The 23,118-nt window shown below is 38.2% G+C and overlaps 1 non-coding gene across 1 annotated transcript; it reads right to left on the bottom strand.

The window, feature by feature from the left end:
- Window positions 1-10,355: 10,355 nt before the first annotated feature.
- LOC126023523 (U6 spliceosomal RNA) lies at window positions 10,356-10,462 on the bottom strand. The gene has a single exon (XR_007500639.1). It is a non-coding gene; the product is annotated as a U6 spliceosomal RNA (small nuclear RNA).
- Window positions 10,463-23,118: the final 12,656 nt, after the last annotated feature.

The following is a 23,118-nucleotide window of genomic DNA, read 5'->3' as shown; positions in this document are numbered from 1 at the left end:
CTAGGTTAGCATGTGCAGGGCAGATGCCCTATCACTTGCGCCATGGCTTTGGCAAAGAGTGACCTACTCTTATTTTTCAAATGGCTTTTTTGGGGATGGGTGGGTAATTGAAGCACACCTGGTGGTGCTCAGAGCTTACTCCTGGTTTTGTGCTCAGAGTTCACTCCTAGTAGGTCTCTGGGGACCAAATATGATACTGGGAATTGAACTGGGGTTGGCTGTGTGCAGGATAAAGACCTCAACTCCTATGCTATATCTTGGCTCCTAATGTGTTTTTTATTGTTTTCTTGTCATTTTTATTTCTGTTCTTGTTTATTTTGTCTTTCCCATCTCCTTTCCCACTGTCCAGACACAAGAATTCTTAGGGCTGGTAAGGTAATGCTTTCTCTACATGCTTTGTTTTGTTTTACAAAGTAGTTCGTAGTAAAGTTTTCTTAGTCATTAAGTGTTCCAACACTAATCTCACCATCACTGTGACATTTTCACTATTGTTTCCAATTTTCTACCTATCACCCAAGCCTGACTCTTTAGCAGGCACAAATTCACTTCATATTGCTTGTTAAACAAAATGGCAAATAAATGACCAGAACAAAGTGGATCAATAAAAAGAAATTTGTGACTATTAGGGGTTTTTTTGGGGGGTTATACCAAGCAATATACCAGGATGACTTCTGGCCCTCTGCTCAAGAATTACTCTTGGTATGCTCTGGGGGCCATATGGGATGCAAAGAATCAAACTGAGGTCATGTGGGTGCTAAATAAGGACCTTACCTTCTGTACTATATCTCCATACCTTGTGATAATTGTTCTGTCTCACAATTAAGATTTACTGAGCTGGTTGATGCTGGGTGATCTTTCTGTATTATTGTTTTCACTCATTCATTTCATTGGCTTTTATTCAATTTCTTTACCATTTTCCTAATCTAATACTGGGTTGTCAGTACTGTTAAAGTTGGAAGTGGCACAGGGGCCAGAGCAGTGGCACAGCAGTAGGGCATTTGCATTACATTTGCTAACCTAGATGGACCGCAGTTAGATCCCCCCACATCCCATATGGTCCCCTGAGCCAGGAGTGATTTCTAAGCGCATAGCCAGGAGTAAACCCCTGAGTGCCCAAAAAGAAAAAAAAGTTGGAGGTGTCATAAAGTCAAGAAGGCAGTTGTGGTTCTAGGAGAATGGCACTGGGATGTTTATATGTTGAAGGATGTTAGGCGTTGGAGTGGGGTGCTGGACCTATGTAACAGGATGGGTATCTACTCATCCCCATTGCAGGAAGGCCCCAGTGTTATCAACCTAGAAAATTGTCTATCAGGGGATACTTTGGAGGCTTGGTGGCTTTATCTTTATCCACTTTAATGTTTTGCAACTTTTCTCTAACAAGAAAAACAAAACAAACAAAAAAGGTGGAAAAGCCAGATGTTTCATAAAAGTCATTTCTAGCTACAAAACTCTTCTCCAATGGTCTTTATAGTTAGGTGTCTTTAAGAATGCCAGTCTTTTTGTATGTTCTATTTAGTTATTTAGTCATTCACCCAACAAGATGTACCTAGTGCAAATATGAGTGAAATAGGCAGGGAAAGAGAGAGAGATTGAGACAGAAAGAGAAAAAGAGAAAACCTTACAACACCATTGGTTTGTGGTCTAAAGAGAAACTAAATCAGTGGCGGTTTAAAGGGCAAATGTTGGCTGGGATATTGTAGATATGTTGTAGATAGATATTGCTTCTTGGGCTGTGGTATGACATTCAAATATATGTTGAAGAATGGTAAAATTGTATTTCTACATCATAGATAGCTTTCATTCCCAGAAAGGGAGAGCATATTCCTCTTTCTGCATAAGCTACAGTAGCCAAAAACTCCTTCCTACACCTTCCAAGAGAAAGGACCCATCACCATGACTGAAATAAAATAATATGAGCATTTAAACCATTTCAGGTAAGATCAGACGATAGGGCTGAAAATGTTGGGTCTTTCTTTGTGAAATGGATTTGGACCAAGAATCCTGGAACCCACCCACCAAAACTATCAGAGAATAGTGACATGGCTGAGATGGCATAGATGTGTTTTCAAGGGACCAACACCCATCAGGAGTTGTGCCAGAGGTCTGGTTCTTAAACAGAGGTCTTTATCTCAAATTCCCCTGCTGGGCTTAGGTATGTAGACAAAGAAAAGAGGGCATTACTTCTTGACAACTGGTGACAGTTTTATAAGATTCGTCCAAACCTATTTCTTGCCTACCCAGATAGCCACATCTTGGCAAGAGGCTCCTCATATTTATTTTATTTATTTGGAAATGGAATTGGATCACACTTGGAGTTACTTTGGGACTGTTTGTGGAGTGACCCCTGGTGATGCTCAGGTAAACTTTACAGTGATTTCCCGCATTAGAACCAGGGTTAGTCACATGCAAGTCAAGTAGCTTTCCATTGTTCTATTTTTCTGGCCCTAAAAGGCTTATTTATTACCTCAATACTCATCTACTTGGTTCTCAGAGATTTTCTGGAGTGATATTATATTTTAGGGGTCCTTATCTTTCTTGCTTCTGAGGCATCCAAGGAGACAGGGATAGCATTGTGGGTATGGAGCAAGCTGCAATTGGGAAGTTGGATCAGTTGCTGATGTAGAAGGATGGTGGAGAAATTAAATTTTTTCAGTACTCCAACTTTTGTTTTAGATACTGAGGGTTTTTTATTTTTGAGTTTTTTTTAAATGAAATGATTGATACCATGCTTTCTGAATGTATACTATAATGTTCTTCTTTCCAGACACTTTCTAGTATAAGTTTCCACAGTATAAGAAGTTTCCCTCAGGCCTGAGATAAAAACAAGGTCATTTTCCCAGGGGAGTAACCCATCGAGCAAGCAAATAAAGTAAACAAACTGCTGGATTTGGCTTGGAATGAGCTGTAGTTATCAAGATTTACTGTGACTGGCTTGGGAGCACATCCAAATGTTGAATTGAGACGGACTTCTTATTAACTCAAATGGAGTCTGTCTTCTGGCAGATGTGCTAGCAAAGCTTCTTTTCCCACATCCTTGAAGCCTACATTGATTGCCCTCTCACCCACAGCATCTGGGACACTACGTGTGGCAATAGGACAAGCAAGTGCTTTCTGCTCCTCTTGTACACATAGTCTTATTTGGCTGCTCAGGAAACCAATCAGGTCAACTCAGTTATACAAAATTAGGGCAACTTTTCAAGTTAGTTTAAAAAAATGTAGCAGCCACATATAGAACTATGTTGTAATTTAAATAGTGTAGTCCTTGGAAATTAACGAATATATTGCTATATCTATGTTATCTCTGATATCAAATTGTTATATCTATGTAATCATATCTACATCTGAATTGCACAATAATATATTTATGTAGTGACCTTATGTGATAAGTATAGTAAAATTTTAAATTTATTTCTCTCTACCTCCCATCATGTACAGCTTACTGGTACCAAATAAATTACTTTGCTCACTCAGAAACAATTTGAGCTTTTATTGATGATGCGGGGGAGTAGTATAGCTATAAATCCAAAGCTCAGACTCAACAACACTGAAAACATTAGCTCTAAGCTGCAACCACTAAATGCTATAATATGCCTGTCAAGGAGGTGTGGGGGAATGATGGAGTATGGAAATATTGGTGATGGAAGTTGGCACTGGTAGTGGGAATGGTGATGAACTATGATTTGCCTAAAACTCAACTATCAATAACTTTCTACATGATGGTTCTTTAACTAAATTAAAAAAAAGTAAAAAAGCAACGTGGGGCTTGAGGTTTGTTTTTACAAAATGAGGGAGGTGCCTTTCATAACCTCCCAGTTTCCTTTCACTGTAGCATTTTAAGAATCTCCAACGTCTAATTTTTCTCCAGATCATGAGAAATAACTCGATTTTATCTTGTTTTGTTTTTGAGGGCCAAATCCAATGGTGCTCAGGGACCACTACCACTATATTATCACTCTGGCCACTCTAGTCCAATAGCTTTTTAAAAGAACCTCAACAGTCATCTGCTTGCTTGTGAGTGGTCACTTAAATGTAGGAATAAGGAAGATCAAAGAGGATCCGGAAGCTCAGATTCCAGGATTGAACCCCAGGGAGTGATGGGATTCCTTTCCCTTAGGGAAATGCAAAGACTCAGGAAAAGATTAAAAGGGCATAGTCCATTTCTCACCAGAACATGGACAAAGTGACCCATTTTTTAAAAATCGCCAATCAACTAGGGTTAGAGAGTTAGTTTGCTCAGTAGGCTGCAAACCTTGCAGGAGGCTTGCATGGTTCAATTCATGGCACCACATGATTTTCTGTGTACCTTTAGGAGAGATCCTTGAGCACAGAGTTAGGAGTAGCACTTGAGAACTTCTAGGTGTGAAAATCACGCCCCCCCCCAAAAAAAAAACAACAAAAAATTAACTAAAGGGGCCAGAGATATAGTCCAGATATTTTGGTGCTTGCCTTGCTGAGGCCAATCCCAATTCTATCCCTGGTAGCAAGCACATGGTCCCCCAAGAACTACTGAGAGTAGCTCCTTAGGTGCCATCAGGTGTGGCTCCAATTCTTTTTTTTTTTTTTTTTGGTTTTTGGGCCACACCCGGCAGTGCTCAGGGGTTACTCCTGGCTGTCCGCTCAGAAATAGCTCCTGGCATGGGGGACCATATGGGACACCAGGATTCGAACCAGCCACCTTTGGTCCTGGATTGGCTGCTTGCAAGGCAAACGCCCCGCTGTGCTATCTCTCCGGGCCCGTGGCTCCAATTCTTTCCCTCTAAAAATAGTAAAATAAAGGTTGAATTGGTTAGGATGCAAATGAGGGGGGAGCATAAACCACAGAGGACTAAAGTGTAGGAGGTTGGTGTGGGGGAGACATTCAAGCATGTATCCCTGGCGTTATTTTTGGGTTTGTCCTTGAAAAGATGCTGTGAGGGTCTTTTTAATATTCAACATGAAAATTCCCAAATGCTTGAAGTGGTTCATCAATACAACATATAGACAAGAATTGAGCCTTTGGGAAAGCTCTGGAATCACCTACCTGTGTCAAAACTGGCTACAAATCTTCTAATATGTCTGAAAAAGGACAATAATCATGTTCTGAGATTTATTTTTCTGGCATTTTAGTCTTGTTATGGTGGATCTTTCCCAATCTTGGGGAAACTCTCCTTGTTTAGGACTCCTGGAAAATAGTGTTCAATATTCCTCCTACAGCTTATTTATGCTATGTTCTTTAAAAAAAAAATAATAATAAGTAAAATCTTGAAACCTTTTTTTCCCTCAGTTTTTGAGTCATACCCAGCTGTGCTCATGGGTTATTCCTGACTCTCTGCTCAGAAATTGCTCCTGGCAGGCATGAGGGTTCATATGGGATGCCGGGATTTGAACCACGATTGGTCCTGGGTCGGCCGCTTGCAAGGCAAATGCCCTACTACTCTACTATCTATACGGTCCCAACATCTTGAAACCTTTTTCTATCCAAAAATAAATATTTTATTTCATCCAGGCAGTGTGTTATACAAAGACTTTAATAGGCCTTCAATGTTCTGCCACCAAATCCATCACTAGTGTGCACTAGTCTCTTCCAGTCTTTTCTGCTTTTGTCTATAAAACTTAGATTATTTTATTTCTGGATCTATGTAGCTTTCTCTGTCTTCTGCCAAGACTATCTACTTCTGTTATTTCATCTAAGTTGTTTCTGCAGATTACACACATATATCTGACCCTTTTGAGGTTTTATCTTTTCTCCCCCTCATTTTCTTTTATTGTTGTGACTGGTCCAGATTGCACACACAAAGCTCTTGTGCACTCTTCATACTCATCAAAAAATTCGGCACACTTTAGGTTGCAGAACTCATCAAAAGTTGCTCATTTCAACTGGGTGCTGGTGATCCCAAAGGACACAAAGATAACAGTTGGCCCATAGGATGGTGTTGGGTATTGAACTGTCAGTCTCATACTTGTCTAGTATGAGTGAAGCCATGTGCTTCACCATTGAGCCACCCCAATATCTTCATTTTGACTATTTTGAAGAGTGGCTTAAAAAAATACCCAAACTCAATATGAATTTTAGTTACTGTTTGATTCCTTGCTTTCATATACATTCTTGTAGTTTCTAAATTTTATCAATTGGAAATGAGGTTTATTAATTATAGAGGACCCAAAGGCTTAAGTTAGATCCCTAATACTGTCTCTACCAAATGGGGACACTCCCAGAATAAGCTGCCAGTTCAGTGCAAGGGCTCTATGGAGGCAGGATCACCAGAGCCAACCAAACAGTGCTTGTTGCCACTTGGGTTTACTTAGTGATGCTCAGGATATCTCAGGTTCCAGGGTTCTAATCTAGGTTCCAGGTCCAGCACATGCTAGATTGTGCTTTAACTACTGTGCTATGCTCCTTCTCTTTTTTTTAAATAACAATTTTTATTGTGACCAAAAAGTGAGTAACAAATATTTCACAGTAATATTGAAGGTACATAGTGAAAATGAATCAGGGTCATTCCCACCACCAGTGTTTTCTTTCCCGCTCCCCTCTTTTCCCAGTGTATATCCCATATCTCCCTTCTTTGCCCCCCCCCTCGTGTATAGCTTGTTTTATACAAGGTATCGATTCTGTTGTTGACTTTGGGCTTGGTGTTTAATTTTGGTCATTTTTTAATTCTACTCAATGTTCATACAGCAGTTTGGGCTTGGTACCAATTCATTTTGATTTCCCCCCTCAATTTATTAGGCAGAACAAAATGATTCAATTTGTGTGGTTCTGCTGGAAGAGACAAAAAAGAAAAACAAAATAAAAACATATAAACAACAAACAACAAACCCCAACAGTATAAAAAAAAAGACAGTAACTATCAAAAAAATCACCAAGTAATAACCACAAGAATGGAAAAGAAAGAAAAAAAAAGAAAAATTAGAAAAATTTAAATGAAAAACAAAAAGAGTGCTGATGTGGCAAGTTTTTTTGTTTTTTTGTTTTTTGTTTTTTTTCCCCTAGGCACAGTAAGTATTGAAGAAGTAAGAAAGGGAATTCCCTTAGCTTAAGAGATTCAGGGTTTCTCTGCCCTGGAAGCATACTGTCATGGGAACAACTACTGGCTCAATACTCACTCATTTACACGCCCAAGGTCTTTTTGTGGTGCCAGAAAACTTTCTGCTCAGATGTGGGGGATGACATCCTGCTCTGTAGCTGGAGAATCTGTTATTTGCATAGAGTCTTAGGGCGAAGGCTAGGAGAAAGTTTTTCTTTTGCTCCTTCTCTTTTATTAGCCTTTTGGATATATTCTACTTGAACTGGTAGCAATAGCTAAGTATTCTTTGACAGTAGTTTCCAATGAACATTCTTTTATGTGATTGATTTAATTCTTCTCAAATGACTTTCCCAGTGTTCAAAATACCCATTTGCTGAAGAGACTTTTTCTCCATTTATGTTCTTAGGCAGCTTTGCTTTAAATTAACTAGTCATATTTGCAATGGTAAATTCCCCCTTTTCTTTTTATTTCTTTGTTTTCGGGCCACACTCAGTTGTTATTATGGATTGCTCCTGGTTCTGCATTCAAGGATCACTTTGGTGGTCTCAGAGGACGTACAGGGTACGCCTGGATTGAATTTAGCTCTGCCACATGAAAAGCAAGTGCCTTTTCCCAGAAATGCATGCAAGGATTTTATTAATGGTACCCTTAATCCCACTCGACTGGCCTCTGTGCTGTTGATTCCAACACAGTACTGTTGATAGAACTAGAGTTTTATGGTATAATCTAAAGTTGGTGATCAACCGCCCCACCCCACACCATACTGCTAGGAGCCCCAGCAGCTATATCACATTCTCTACCCTCACACCATATAAACTGGCCAGCTTCACAAAATTCATAACTAATTTTAAAAGTGATACTTAGGTGGTAAAACTCCCAGGTACAATCTTTGTCCTCTAAGAATTTTATTTATTCATTTATATTTGTTTTATCTTTGACAAATGAGTGAAAAGACATGCAGTTGTCTTTCTACGCCTGACTTATTTAACTTAGCACAATCTCCTCAAGTTTGTCTATGTTGTTACAAATAGCAAGATTTTCTCTCTTCATTTGCAGTTCCAGATATTTTTACTAGTGGTTTCTTAAAGGTTTAAACTAGAAGTCAAAGGAGACTGTAAAAACAATGTTAGTGTAGGCAATTATGTTTATGTGGGCCCACCAAAGTATGGGGTCATGGAAAGGAAAAACTTTGGCCCAAGTACAAGGAGACCCTACCCCTGAAATTTTCTGACATAAAAACCATTTCTGGGGCTCCAGGCAAACTAGTTTGTCCAATCCCAGTCATTGTCTGTAGTGCCATACAGTTATATTTTTCACAGTCTCTGTTGTTTGGTCTCATGTTTCTGTATTGAAGTCCTGAAATCTGTATATCCTACATTGAATTCAGAATGGTGCGAAGCGGCATCTAATTTCAACTCAAATTAAAGAGCAATGCAGAATAGCCCTGTAGAGTACGACAGGTCATAGTTGTTGTTTAAATCTTCTCAGTGCCTAAGGGAAGATTATTTTGAGTAAATTGATGTCAGAGAAGCAGTAGGGTCTTTCCTGGTAGAGGATTGCTTCCAACAACTTTGGATGTTTCATAGATGGCTTCCCTGGTTCAGGGGTGACTGGAAAATGCCCAAACCTCTGAGGCCTGTGCCAGGTTATCATGTCAATGTTCAGGGTGTAAGGTTCCATTGCATCACAAGATTTGTGTGTATCTCTATTAGATAAGAACTTATTTGTATGTATAGTATTTTCCATTTTAATGTGCCCAGGCAAACAAGGAATAATGCCACTTGGCGTTATCAGCACATAAGGGGGCCGCAAGAACAAGTCCAACAATCCCTGTGACCTGGTTCAAACATAAGCATTAAACTGAGGGACTCTTTCACCATAATTCCTTATTGAACAGTTCACAAAGAGAAAACAGGTGGGAAAAAATAAACAATCTAACTTACAACAGTGGACAAATTGTCACGTTTAAGAAAATTTGTGTGTTCCCATCTCTATAAGAACGTGTTTGTATATAATTTCCCATTTTAATGTGCCTATGCAAAGGAAGAACAGTATCACATGGTGAGATTGGTACCTATGGGGATGCTAGAACAAGTCCAACAATCCAATTGACTTGGTTCTTATATAAACGTTAAATGGAGGGACACTTCTACAAACTTCCTTATTTAACAAATAACAAAGGGAAGGAAAGATAGAGAGGGACTCTTTCACCAAAATACCTATTGAACAGTTCACAAAGAGGAGAAAAGATAAAAAGTGGGGAAAATAAACAATCTAACTTAAAACAGTGGACTCAATTGTCACCGTTTATGGGAACTAATCAGAAACCTAGTTTGGTAGCAACCACAGTTACACAATGAAAGAAAGAAGAGGCCAAGGGGCCGCTGAGAGTAAACAAGTAGGTAAAGAGTACTGGCCTCTTCCCAGCCTGAGAGTCCAACCTCTCATTTTTATTTTGAAAATATATGGTACCCCCACCCGAACTGGTCTCTTTCCAACCTGAGAGTCCATCCTCCCATTTTTATTTTAAATATATATGGTATGCTCCCGTGTGGTTTTAGAAATGGAGACCAATGAGAAAAAAATACTAGTGAATATTACGACGTAATGTCCCGACATACACCAGTGCTGCATCGGCCTGCCATCCACCCCATGTATCCCCCCTTAGTGTCGGGAGAGAAAGGGGGAAAGCCTGAGGACCATGATAGAGTCCACCTGGGCCAGCAACCAGGGAAGGCCTAGAGTAGTGGAGGAAATAAGGAAACAGCTGGAGGCCTGCCAAGGCTCCCAGCACACCCCCCCAAGCTAGGGAGAATGCCTCCGGCATGGGGTGTCCCCTAACCCCATACCTGGGAAGAGCTGGCCTCCAGGATCAAGGCACCGGAAGCCAGCTATCTGCCTGGTTCCTCCCTCTGCTCCTCCCCCCTAGAGTAGGAAGGGAGACCTTCCTGGAAGACCCCTAATAGAGTCCACCTGGAACCCACAGCAGGCCACCCAAGGTGGCACTCAGGCCAGGCCTAAAGTCCAGGGGGAAATAGGGGAAACTTGCTTAATTTTTTAATAACTTATTATAAGAAACTTTGCATAAACAGAAATGCAGAAATGGTAATGAATTTATTATAATATGTAGTAAGGTTTCCCAAGCTGACCACTCCTAAGTAATTAGTATACAGTTCAAACAAATGGACATAAACAAGACCCAAAAGCTGTATCATAATATTTCATAATTATTTCCTTTCGTCCTTTATGGATATGCTATGAAGCTGCTTGCCCTCCCTTGATTTTCCAGTGGCATATTTATGAAATATAAATTGATGTGACTGGTTACCAATTCTTCTTTTTTTTTTTTTAAATATGGAACGCTTCACGAATTTGCATGTCATCCTTGCGCAGGGGCCACGCTAATCTTCTCTGTATCATTCCAATTTTAGTATATGTGCTGCTGAAGCGAGCACGGTTACCAATTATTTATTCTGTTTTCTAAATATTCCATTTTATAAGTTCATTGCAATGAACATAGTCATTGTTTATTTAGATCAGTAAACATTTCTATATTGGAGGTATAAGAACAGTAAAACTATTAACATTCTTCCCACTTCATTTCCCCCAATTCATGTTGCTGTGATGATGGGGGTTATATAAATTCTTGATAGTGGCACTGGGGAGTACTGGGATGCTTGGCAGGCCCCCATTCGTCCCTCTCTTTTTTCCCTGACTCCAGGCCTTCCCTGGGCACCGGTCCAGGTGGGGTCTATAGGGGTCATCAGGCTTTTCCCCTACCTCTCCCTACAGTAATGGGAATGCACTTTTGGAGGAGGGCGGGTTGTTCTAGCATTGGTTTATGTTGGGACAGTCACTGAAAATTTTTTCTCCTTGGTCTCCTATTGACAGTATTGTATGCATATAGTTTATGTATGCATAATATCCAACTTGTATTGTGACCATGATACTGCCCTACAAAGCTCATATCTAATCTTTTACTGCCTCAGTCCCAACTTTTACTTCCCCCCATCTTCCATGTAAGTGCAGCTCATGACTTGAAGCTCAACACATAGAGTGATGAATTCAGTTAGAGAAATAACTACACTGAAAACTATCATAACAATGTGAATGAATGAGGGAAATAGAAGCCTGTCTTGAGTACAGGTGTGGGTGGGGTGGGGAGGAGGGAGATCTGGGAAATTGGTGGTGGGAATCTTGCACTGGTGAAGGGGGGTGTTCTTTATATGACTGTTATCATACAATTATAATCATATTTGTAATCATGGTGTTTAAATAAAGATAATTAAAAAATTCGCTCTGTATCAACAGGTTGCGTTGTCAGAAAGGGGAACAATATCCCTAAAAATGTTTTGATTTATGTTTTGGGGTGCTTCGTCCAAAGTCAGGCACATGATCCCAGTTAAGTATGTAAAGGTTGGATAATGAACAACTTTGTTGTTATAAATGAAAGGAATATTAAATGGGTATCACATTGTAGACTGGTTGTTTCCCTTTTATATCAGCAAGCACTGGGATATGTACTTTTGGGTAAATAATATCATAGGAACTATATGACATCCAAAATGGATAGAATATCAGTTGCCATAGAGGATCTAGTTCACAGAGGTACATATTGTGCAGAAGAATTTTTTCCAGCAGTCAATGGTGAATCTTAAAAACCTGAAAAATCTGTTCAAGGTGAACAAAACATTTTCAGTGAAATTTATATTTTATTTTCAATTTAGAGAGCTATTTTGTCTTCTACTTCTATATTTACTCATTACCAAGTAATCTAATATTTGGAAACCCAGTCTTAGTATTTCTATATTCGTACACGCAATCAAAATAAATACTGTGCAAAGTTGTAGTTTAATTTAAATGACCCTAGAGGGTATAAGAGTTGGGGAGGGTTGCCACTGGTGGCCACAAGAACTTTAGGAGAACAGGGATAGTAACTGTAAGAGAGGATGACGTGTATACATGAGTCCCCTAGGAAATTCAGATGGGTGAGGGGTGAGTATTTTGATCTGAAGATAAAGTCTGACATTACATTATGGTTTTAGAAGCTTCGATTCCAATATTCATAGTACATTAGCAGAGGGTGTAATTAGAGTCACTTCCTTCCTAAGTCTGTGGGTAAATTTTCTTCACCATTGATGAGAATTATGTACAAAGATCATGGGAAAAGTATGGCCCTTGGGTTTCCTCTCCAACTGCCTGTAGAATTGATTGGGGTTATTTTCATGCACTGGTCCTTGGAGACACTGATTTCAGTTTTGCCTTTACCTTAAACATGCTGAAAACAACAAAATGTGGTGGTGGGAGCCCAAGAGATGCAGATATTTTTTTTTATTTTTGAGATTTAGGTATCTTTTTGTTATTTTTTAAAATTTCTAATCTCTCTCTTTTTAAATAATATTTTATTTAAGCACCATGGTTACAAACATGTTTGTAGTTGGGGTTCAGTCACAAAAATGCACCCCCCCTTCACCAGTGCAACCTTCCAAACACCAGTATACTCCCCATTTCCCTCTGGCCCTACACCCTGCCTGTCTTCACAAAAGGCATTCTATTTCTCTCACTTAGTACCATTGTCATGATAGTTGTTGGTGTAGTTATTTCTCTAACTGCACTCACCAATCTTTGTGGTAAGCTTCATAACTTGGCTTTGGTCCTGTCAGCACTCAGCACCATTGTCTTTGGGTATTATTCCATTCTGTTTTTTATTTTTCTTAAATCCCAAAGATGAGTGTGAGTATTCTGTGTTTATCTCTTTCCCTATGACACATTTCACTCAGCATAATAGTTTCGTGTATAGGAAAATTTTATTATTTCATTTTTCCTGACAACTGCATAGTATTCCATTGTGTAGATGTATCACAGTTTCTTTAGCCACTCATTAGTTGTCAGGCATCTGGTTTGTTTTCAGATTGTGGCTATTGTAAATAGTGCTACAATGAACATAGGAATGCAGAAAAAAATTTTGTATTGTGTCTCTGTGTTCCTAGGGTATATTCCTAGGAGTGGTATGGCTAGATAATTTAAGAGCTCAATTTCCAGTTTTATGAGCAATCTCCATATTGTTTTCCACAAAGGCTGGAATAGATAGCATTTGTACTAGGAGAGAATGAGAGTTACATTCTCCCTGCATGCCCCACCCCCAGCACTAATTGTTCTTGTTCTTTGTGATATGTGCCAGTCTCTATGGTGTGAGATGATATCTCATTGTTTTGATTTGCATATAACTGATGAATAGTGATGTGCAGCATTTTTTTTATAGTCTTTTGGCCATCTGTATTTCTTCTTTGAGAAAGAGTATGTTCATTTCTTCTCCCCATTGTTTTATGGAGTTAGATTATTTTTTTCTTGTTAAGTTCTGTCAGTATTTTGTATATATTAGATTAGAGGTCTCAAACTCAATTTACCTGGGAGCTGCAGGAGGCAAATTCGGGGGGTGATCCTTGAGTGTAAAGTCAGTAGTAAGCCTTGAACATTGGGGTGTGTGACCCAAACAAATAAAACAAAACAAAACAAAAAAAGATTCCTCTAGGGCAGGGCCACAAAATGTTGTATGAAGGGCCACAAACGGCCCACAGGCTGCAAGTTTGAGACCTCTGTCTTAGATATTAGCCCCTTATCTGATGGATATTGGGTGAGTAGTTTCTTCCATTTCATAGGTGGTATTAGTCACTGTTTCCTTTGAGGTGCAGAAGCTTCTCAGCTTATTGTACTCTTATTTGTTTATCTCCACTTCCAATTGTTTGAACAGTGATGTTTCCTCCTTGAAGATACATTTAGTCTCAATGTAATGGAGTGTTTTGCCTATGCTTTATTCTATAACCTTATGATTCTGGATCTGATATCAAGGTCTTTAACTCATTTGGATTTGACTTTTGTGCATAGTATTAGATGGAAGTTTGAGTTTGCTTTTAAGCATGGGGTTAGATGGAAGTCTGAGTTTGCTTTTTCACATGTGGCTGACCAGTTGTCTCAACACCACTTGTTGAAGAGGCTTTCTTTGCTCCATTTTTTATGTATTGCCCCTTTATCAAAGATTAATTGATTGTATATTTGGGGAACATTCTCTGAATACTCAAGTCTATTCCATTAATCCAAGGGTCTCTCATTATTTCAATACCAGGTGTTTTAATGACTATTACTTTGTAATACAATTTAATGTTGGGGAAGGTGTTACCCTCACCTTCTTTTTCCAAATGATTGCTTTAGCTATTCATGGGTGTTTATTGTTCCAAATAAATTTCAGGAGCATTTGATTTACTTATTTGAAGAATTCATAGGTATCCTTAGAGAAATTGCACTAAATTTGTACAATTATTTGGGGGAGTATTGCCATTTTAATGATGTTAATCCTCCCAATTCATGAACAGGGTATGAGTCTTCATTTTCCTGTATCCTTTTTTATTTCTTGAAGTAGTGATTTGTAGTTTTCTTTGTATAGGTCCTTCACCTCTTAAGTTAAGTTGAATCCAAGGTATTTAAGTTTCTGTGGCACTATTGTAAATAAGATTGATTTTTAATGTCCATTTATTCCCTATCATTATTAAGTATAAGAAGGCCATTGATTTTTTTTCTTTTTTTATATCTTTAAGCACCATGATTACAAACATATTTGTAGTTGGGTTTCAATTAAAAACTCCCACTCTGGGGCCGGGTAGGTGGCGCTAGAGGTAAGGTGTCTGCCTTACAAGCGCTAGCCAAGGAACGGACCGCGGTTCGATCCCCCGGCGTCCCATATGGTCCCCCCAAGCCAGGGGCGATTTCTGAGCACATAGCCAGGAGTAACCCCTGAGCGTCAAACGGGTGTGGCCCAAAAACCAAAAAAAAAAAAAAAAAAAAAAAAAAACTCCCACTCACCAATGCAACCTTCTGACCACCAGTGCCCTCCCATGTTCTTCTTCCCCCACCCCCTGCCTGTATTCAAGAAGGGCCACTGATTTTTGTGTTTAAATTTTGTAGCTTGTCACTTTGCTAAACAATTTATTGTTTCTAGAAACTTTTTGATTATCTTTTAATATAGTATTATGTAATTATGTTTTACTAAATATAGTATTATGTCATCTGCAAACAGTGAGACCTTGACTTTTTTCTTTCCTATCTGGATGCCCTTGATAACTTTTTCTTGCCTAATTGCTATGGCAAGTACTTCCAGTACTATGTTAAATAGGAGTGGCAAGAAGGGACAGCTTTGTTTTGTACCAGATTTTAGATAAAAGGCTTTAACTTTGTCTCCATTGAGTATAATATATGCCATGGGCTTGTGGTACATGGCCTTGACTATACTGAGAAAGTTCCTTCCATTTCTATCTTGCTGAGAGCTTTATTTTTTTTTTTATCATGAATGGGTATTAAACCTTATCAAATGCTTTTTCTGCATCTATTGATATAATAATATGGTTTTTAGTTTTTCTTTATTTGGTATAATGTATTATGTTGATTAATTTACATATGTTAAACCATCCTTGCATATCAGAATAAAACCTACTTGGTCATATGTATGGCCTTCTTGATGAGGTGTTGGATTATATTTGCTAGGATTTTGATGAGGATCTTAAAATCTGTGTTCATCAGGCATATTGGTTTGCAGGGTTTTTTTTTTTTTTCAGCATCTCTGTCTGCTTTTGGTATCAGGGTGATATTAGTTTCATAAAGAGTATTTGGGAATCTGTCTGTTTCTTCAATTTCCTAGAAGAGCCCCAAAAAGTTTAGTAGTAGGCTCTCTTGAAAGGTTTGAAAGAATTTGTGAAAATATGGGCCTGAGCTTTTGTTTCTGGGAAGACTTTTGATTACCTTCTTAATTTCGTCAATAGTTATGAGTCTGTTTGAATATGCTATATCATCCTGGTTCAGTTGTGGAAGATTACAAGAGTCTAAGAATGTATTAATTTCTTCCAGGTTCTCTTGTATTGTGGCATACAGTTTCTCAAAATAGTCTGTATTACCCTTTGAATTCTGTAATATACATAGTGATCTCCCCTTTTTCACTTATAATTCGATTTATTAAGTTTTTCTTTCTTTTTTTTTTTTTTGGTTTTGGGGCCACACCCGGCCATGCTCAGGGGTTACTCCTGGCTATATGTTCAGAAATCGCTCCTGGCATGCATGGGGGACCATGTGGGATGCCGGGACTCGAACCAACCACCTTAGGTCCTGGGTCAGCAGCTTGCAAGGCAAACGCCACTGTGCTATCTCTCTGGCCCTTACGTTTTTCTTTTTCTTTGTGAGTTTTGCTATTGCTTCATAGATCTTGATTTTTTTTTTTACAAAGAATCAACTCTTATTTTATTGGTCGTTCAGATCTTTTATTTTCATTTTAATAATTTCTGCTCTAAGCTTTATCATTTCCTTTTGCCTACTTAGTTTTGGTTCATTTTGTTGATAAAGTTCTAATTTTATAAGCTGTGACATTAAGTTATTCTTCTTTCCTGATGCATGCTTGCAAAGCTATAAATTTCCTTCTTAGTACCACTTTTATGTGTTCCACAAACTTTGATAATTTGTGTCTTTATTCCAATTTGTTTCCAGGAATCTTTAGATTTCCTCTTTGGTCTCATCTCTGACCCACTCGTTATTTAATAGCGAGCTGCTCAATTTTCAGTTGTTAAAGTTTTTCCTCTGTGTCCCTTTGTATTTTACTTTTTTTTTTTTTTTCCGTTTTTTGGGTCACACCTGGCAGCACTCACGAGTTATTCCTGGCTCTATTCTCAGAAATCTCTCCTGGCAGGCTCAAGGGACCATATGGGATGCCGGGATTCAAACCACCGTCCTTCTGCATACAAGGGAAACACCTTACCTCCATGCTAGCTCTCCAGCTCCTCTATTTCACTTTTAATTACAGTTTATTATGATCTAAGAAAGTAGTTTATAAAATTTATAACCTCTTGCTTTTATGGGTGTATGCTTTATGAGCCAACATGTGGTCTATCCTGGAGAATAAACCATGTGCATTAGAGAAGAATGTGTATATAGTTTTTGGGTGTGGAGAGATTTATATATATATATTTATTAGGCTACTTTCTTCCATTTCTCCTTTCAGATTAGTATATTCTTGTTGGTTTTCATCCTGGTTGACCTAGCAGGTGGTGACAGGATGATGTTGAGGTCTCTCACTATTATTGTGTTGCTATGAATATCTTCTTTTAGATTTTTCAACAATTGTATTAAATATTTTGCTGGTCCCTCATTGGGAGCATATATGTTTAGGAGTGTGATTTCTTCCTGTTGTACATATCTCTTGATTATTATAAAATGTCCATCTTTGTCCCTTATAACATTTTTAGTCTAAAATCCATGTCATCTGATATTAATATGGCCACGCCAGCTTTACTAAGGAAATTGTTTGTTTTGGATGGTTGTCCTACAATCTTTGATTTTGAGTCTATGTTTTGAATATTCAAATGTGTTTGTTGTAGGTAGCCAAATGTTGTATTTATTTTTTGATCCATTTTGCCATTCTGTGTCTCTTAACTGGTACAGTTAGTACACTGACATTCAAAGAGATAATTATCATAGGATTTAGTGTCATCTTTACGTAGGAGTTTGGTTTTTATGTTGGTCAATTTTGCCTTAAATTAGATATTTCTTTTATTGTTTGTTTTTAGGCCACACCCAGTGATGCTCAGGGGTTACTCCTGACTATGTGCTCAGAAATGGCTCCTGGCTTGGGGGGCTATAGGGGGTGCCAGAATATCAAATCACAGTTCATCCCAGGTTAGTGCTTGCAAGGCAAATGCCCTACTGCTTGCACCGCTGCTCTGGCCTCTCAGTTTGTCTTTTAAGACTGGTTTTGAGTCTATAAAAGTATTGTTTATCCCTGAAGCTATGTATTTTCTTCAAATGAATGTGAGTCTTGTTGGTTGAAGTATTGTAGGAGAATTACTCATTTTGTTGACTTTTGTCACTATATCCCACTGCTTTCTTTGGGTCTTTGGATTTCTGTGACAGGTCTGCTCTAAATCTTAAGGATACTCCTTTTAAATAATTTCCCTTTTTGATCTTGCTGCTTCAGTATTCTATCACTATCTGTGTGATTCACCATTTTGACTAGGATGTGTCTTGGGGTGCTTTTCTTCAGTCTTTTTTAGCTGATACTCTTCAGTCATGCAGGCTTTTGTTGAATGCACTCTTTAGGTCTAGGATTTTCTTTGTAATGATGTCCTTGACTGTTATTCTTCATGGGGATTTTCTTCCTAAATCTCTGGGACTTCAATGTTTTTTATGTTGAATTTATCAAAGACTTGTGTTTTCATCTGTTCACATTCTTTGAGAATTTTTTCATTGTCTGATTGTTTGTTTTGAGGCTCTTTTTCAATATCTTCAGCTATATGGACTTATTATTCATCTTATCTTCCAGCTTATTGATTATTTCCTAAGCTGGTATTACTCTGTTGGATTGGCTTTCCAGTGATGTTTCCATTTTGTCTACCAGTTTATTTGTTTTTTGTTTTTTGTTTTAATTTTTTTGGTGACCAAAATGCATTACAAATCTTTCACTGCATCATTTATGGTACATAGTGACAATGAATGAGGGGCATTCCCACCACCAGTGCTGTCCTCCCTCCACCCCTATTCCCAGCATGCATCCCACATCTCCCTCCTCTACCCCCCAGTATGCCAGTGCAACTGGTCTCCACTTTACAGTTTGTTGTAAATTTAGTATCCATTCCACCATCATTGGAGATAAAAAGGATAAGAAAAAGGGGAGAAAAAAATTTGGTGACAACTGCCAAAAAAAGAAAGGAGAAAAGAAAAAAAAAGAAAAATGAAGGAAAAAAGAAAAAAATGCACCTGGCAAATAAAAATAAAAATAAATCTCTAAATAATAACCACAAGTGTGAAAAAGAAAGAGAAAAGTGGAAGAACAAAGAGAAGTAAAATAGTCAAGAACTAACAAATCAAAACAAAACAAGAAAAAGTATGGGTGCCAGAGTGGTAGGGTTTGGCGTTCCCCCCACTTTCTTTCTTTCTTTCTTTCTTTCTTTCTTTTTCTTTCTTTCTTTCTTTCTTCTTTCTTTCTTTTTCTTTCTTTCTTTCTTTCTTTCTTCTTTCTTTCTTTCTTTCTTCTTTCTTTCTTTCTTTCTTTCTTTCTTTCTTTTCTTTCTTTCTTCTTTCTTCTTTTTCTTCTTTTCTTTCTTTCTTCTTTCTTTCTTTCTTTCTTTCTTTCTTTCTTTTTCTTTCTTTCTTTCTTTCTTTCTTTCTTTCTTTCTTTCTTTCTTTCTTTATTTCTTTCTTTCTTTCTTTCTTTCTTTCTTTCTTTCTTTCTTTCTCTTCTTTCTTTCTTTCTTCTTCTTTCTTTTTTCTTTCTCTTTTTCCTTTCTTTTCTTTCTTTCTTTCTTTCTTTCTTTCTTTCTTTCTTCTTTCTTTCTTCTTTTCTTCTTCCTTTTTTCTTTCTTCTTTCTTTCTTTCTTTCCTTTTCTTTCTTTCTTTCTTTCTTTCTTTCTTTCTTTCTTTCTTTCTTTCTTTCTTTCTTTCTTTCTTTCTTTCTTTCCTTTCTTTTCTTTCTTTCCATAGGCACAGTAAGCATTGGGGAAGAAAGGGGATTCCCATGGCCTAAGAGATTCAGGGTTTCTCCATCCTTGAAGCATACCATCATGGGATGAACTCCTGGCTACATATATGCTCATTACCCCATCCCAAAGGCATTTTAATGATGCCAGAAAAGTTTCCTCTCGGTTGTGTGTGAGAAAATCAAGCCGCTGTAGCTAGCGATCTTGGTATTTGCACAGGTTATAGGTCAGGGTCTAGGATAGAGTCTGTAGGTTCTAGAGGTTCCTATCCATCGTTGTTGTGGTGTTCAGTCTTCTGTAACACTTGCTCCCTGTTTTTGTTCAGTCCCTAAGCCGAAGCCTAGGATATTATGGATCCAAAGATTCTGCTCAGTCTCTGTTGTCCAAGTTGGACCTCTGCAATAAGACATCTTGTTGTTGTTGTTGTTGTTTTTTATGTGTCCTGGACTACAGCCTAGGGTGGGGTTTTCCTTATTAGTCCCAAGGTAGGCTCTGTTCAGTCACAGTTGTCAAAGTCAGTTTTCTGTTGTTGGTGCTCTTATTTTTCACAGTGCAAAGGATGATAGCTCTTCTGATTTCCATTTAGTGTTAGGTGATGTGATAGGACAGCCTGGTCTTAGGTCAAGTTTTTCTTTCCTCGTTGTCATATCAAAACTGGCAAAAGTTGGTGCCAGAGTAGTGTTATAAATCTCCCAATGGAGCTTAGTTCCTGGTGGTGTTGCCCAGAGCTGTATCATTTCTACGTCGGGAATCTGGGGTTTTGGATTGGACTAATACTGTCCAATCTCCTGGGGACTGGTTACATCCACATGACACATGCTCAGGATGGGAGGCACCCTTCTGCTATAAAAAGTGAGTTCTTATCCCTAGAAGATAAGATCTTGTTTCTGTGTCTATGGTTTCCCCTTTTTTTACTGTGCCCATACAAAAACGTATGGTGTCAAACTGTGTTGCTGGTTCTATTCTGGGTAAGGATGACAGGCTGCACACACAGTCTCTGTTGTCTGGTTTTGTTCTGAGCTTTTATCCCAGTCAAGGCATTTTGTACCAAGCAGCACTGAAAATGTCTACCAGTTTTTTTTATTCCTGTTATTACAATTTGGAGTTTTCTGATTTCTTTTCTTTTCTTCTTCTTTTTTTTTTTTTTTTTTTTTTGGTTTCCGGGGCACACCCGGTGATGCTCAGGTGTTACTTCTGGCTATCTGCTCAGAAATAGCTCCTGGCAGGCACAAGGCACCATATGGAATGCCAGGATTTGAACCAACCACCTTAGGTCCTAGGTCGGCTGCTTGCAAGACAAACACGGCTATGCTATCTCTCCGGCCCCTCTCATTTCTATTTTCATTAAATCTTAACTCTTATTTGTAGATAATTCAGCTTCTTCCATGCTTTGTTTGAGTTCTATGTCAATCCTCCATATTTCTTCTCCAAAGTCCTTATCTGAGAGGCTAAATAAGTGGTTAAAACTTTTTGGATAATCAGAACTTCTGTCTTCATTCTCTATGCATGGTGGAGGCCTGTGCTGTTTTTCCATTTTCACACGTTTAGTGTGATGTTTTCTATGTGTTGTGCTAGAGTTCATTGACTAGGAGATCTGAGAGGCCACGAAGCAAAGCAGCTAGGCTCCTCTGTCTCTGTCCTTTGTGGGCAGGATCAACTCACCTCTGTTGATATGCCTTTTATTAGATCTTCTGGGGTAAGGTGGTTCCTGGAGGCAACAGTGGTGGTTCAAGATGGCACCCATGTAAAAATTTGCATGGCATAGATTAGGCTCTGCCCTTCATTGACAGAGTCAGCTAATATTAATCCCTCCTAAAATTTCTAATCTTTAATTGATGTATCCCTCAAGAGAAAAGAATCATCTCCATAAATGACAAATTAACTAAACACTACCTAATGATTTCAACCAGGAGAGAGGTAGAGACTGCTCAATGGATCACTCCAGGAGTTATGCTTTACTCTGAAAATGAAGGTCATTTTTTTTAGGTCATAGGAAACCCACTGTTTAAAGCAATTTCACACCAGACACTAGTTAGATATCTGTGGGCTGTACAATTGAGTTTAAACTGGAGCCAAGTGACTTAGTGATGAAAGCTTACAGAATAAAATGATGATGCTAGGGCAAGGTAGTTCTGAGACATAATTGTGCTTCTAAAGACAAACCATTCTCTTTTCTTCTCATCTCTCTGCAAATCTGTATGTGTAATAATCCATGGATATTCTATGGCCTACCTAGCCCACTTAGTGACTGGACAACATCTTTATGTCCAACTCACCATTCTGGCATATATGCCAATTTTCCTTCTCAGGTTACATGGGTATAAGATGACACCCAGCTATTACACCAAAACAAAGGTATTTCCCCCATCTTCCTCTTTCTTTTAAATTTCTTCTTTGATATGTAAAAGCCCACCTGGATCACTCTGCCCTTTCTCCCCTTGATGGGTTTTTGTTCTGGGATAATAAAGAAAAAAACAGTTTTTGATTGGCTCTCAGTTAACATTATTATGGAGAAGCCACTGACCCCAGGACTCTTTTGACTAGCTTGGCTTATTAATCCTTTGCTGCTACCCTTCTTCTTCAGACGCATCATACTGTGGTTGGAAATATGGTGTCTTGGGTGATCTCACAAGTATGTGGTTTTATTTTACACAAGGGGGCAGAATCAGCATTTGACCAGCCATCAGTTTCTAGTTTATCTGAAAAATAGAGACACAACTATATATTTTTTGTCTCATGGTAAGTTTCAGACTTAGTAAATATATATTGTTATATAAATAAATGACTCATGTGAATCCAGAAATACCTTGTGTGCAAAATGTTTTTCTGTGAACACTGTAGTCTTTTTTTCCCATATATTTTAAAATAATTTTTATTGTGATCAACATGAATTACAAATATTTCACAGTAATATTTAAGGTACATAGTTACATTGAATCAAAGGTATTTCCATCACCAGTATAGTCCTCCCTCCACCCCTGTTCCTAGAGTCTCCCTTCTTTGCCACCCCCATCGGACTGCCAGTATAACTGGTCATCTTTATGTAATGCTTGTTAAAGATTGGGTATTGATTCTGTTGTCATTGCCTTTGGGTTTGGTGTTTGGGTTTAAGTTTGATCCTTTTTAAATTTCTACTCAATGTTCATGTGACTGTTTTTTTTGGTATCATCCACTTTCCACCTCAATTTATGAGGCAGAACAAGATGATTCAAGTTATGTGGTTCTGTTTGAAAAAGAGAAAAGGAGAAAAAGAAAAAGAAACAAACAAAAATAAAACCAGGAGGAGTTCGTCTAGACTAGAGGTTATAAATATCAATTTAAAAAGAAAAAAGGAAAAAAAAGAAGAAAGACATAAAAACCCCACAAGAAACAAAACCACTACCAGCAAAATTAAACAAAAAAAAATTAAACAAAAATACCAAAAACAGCAACTACAAAAAAGCACCACAGCAACAAATACAACAACCAAATTGTAACCACTGTAACAAAAGGAAGGAAAAAAGAAAAAGAAAAAGAAAAAAGAAAAGGAAAAAGGGCTGGTGTGGCAAGGTGTTTTTTGTTTTTGTTTTTCATAGGTGCAGTAAATAATGGGGAAATTAGAAAGG

The sequence above is a fragment of the Suncus etruscus genome, chromosome 11 (assembly GCF_024139225.1).
Source record: "Suncus etruscus isolate mSunEtr1 chromosome 11, mSunEtr1.pri.cur, whole genome shotgun sequence".
Taxonomy (NCBI): Eukaryota; Metazoa; Chordata; class Mammalia; order Eulipotyphla; family Soricidae; genus Suncus; species Suncus etruscus.
The sequence above is the reverse complement of the archived record's forward strand: the minus strand, read 5'-3'. Positions and strand labels throughout refer to the sequence as shown.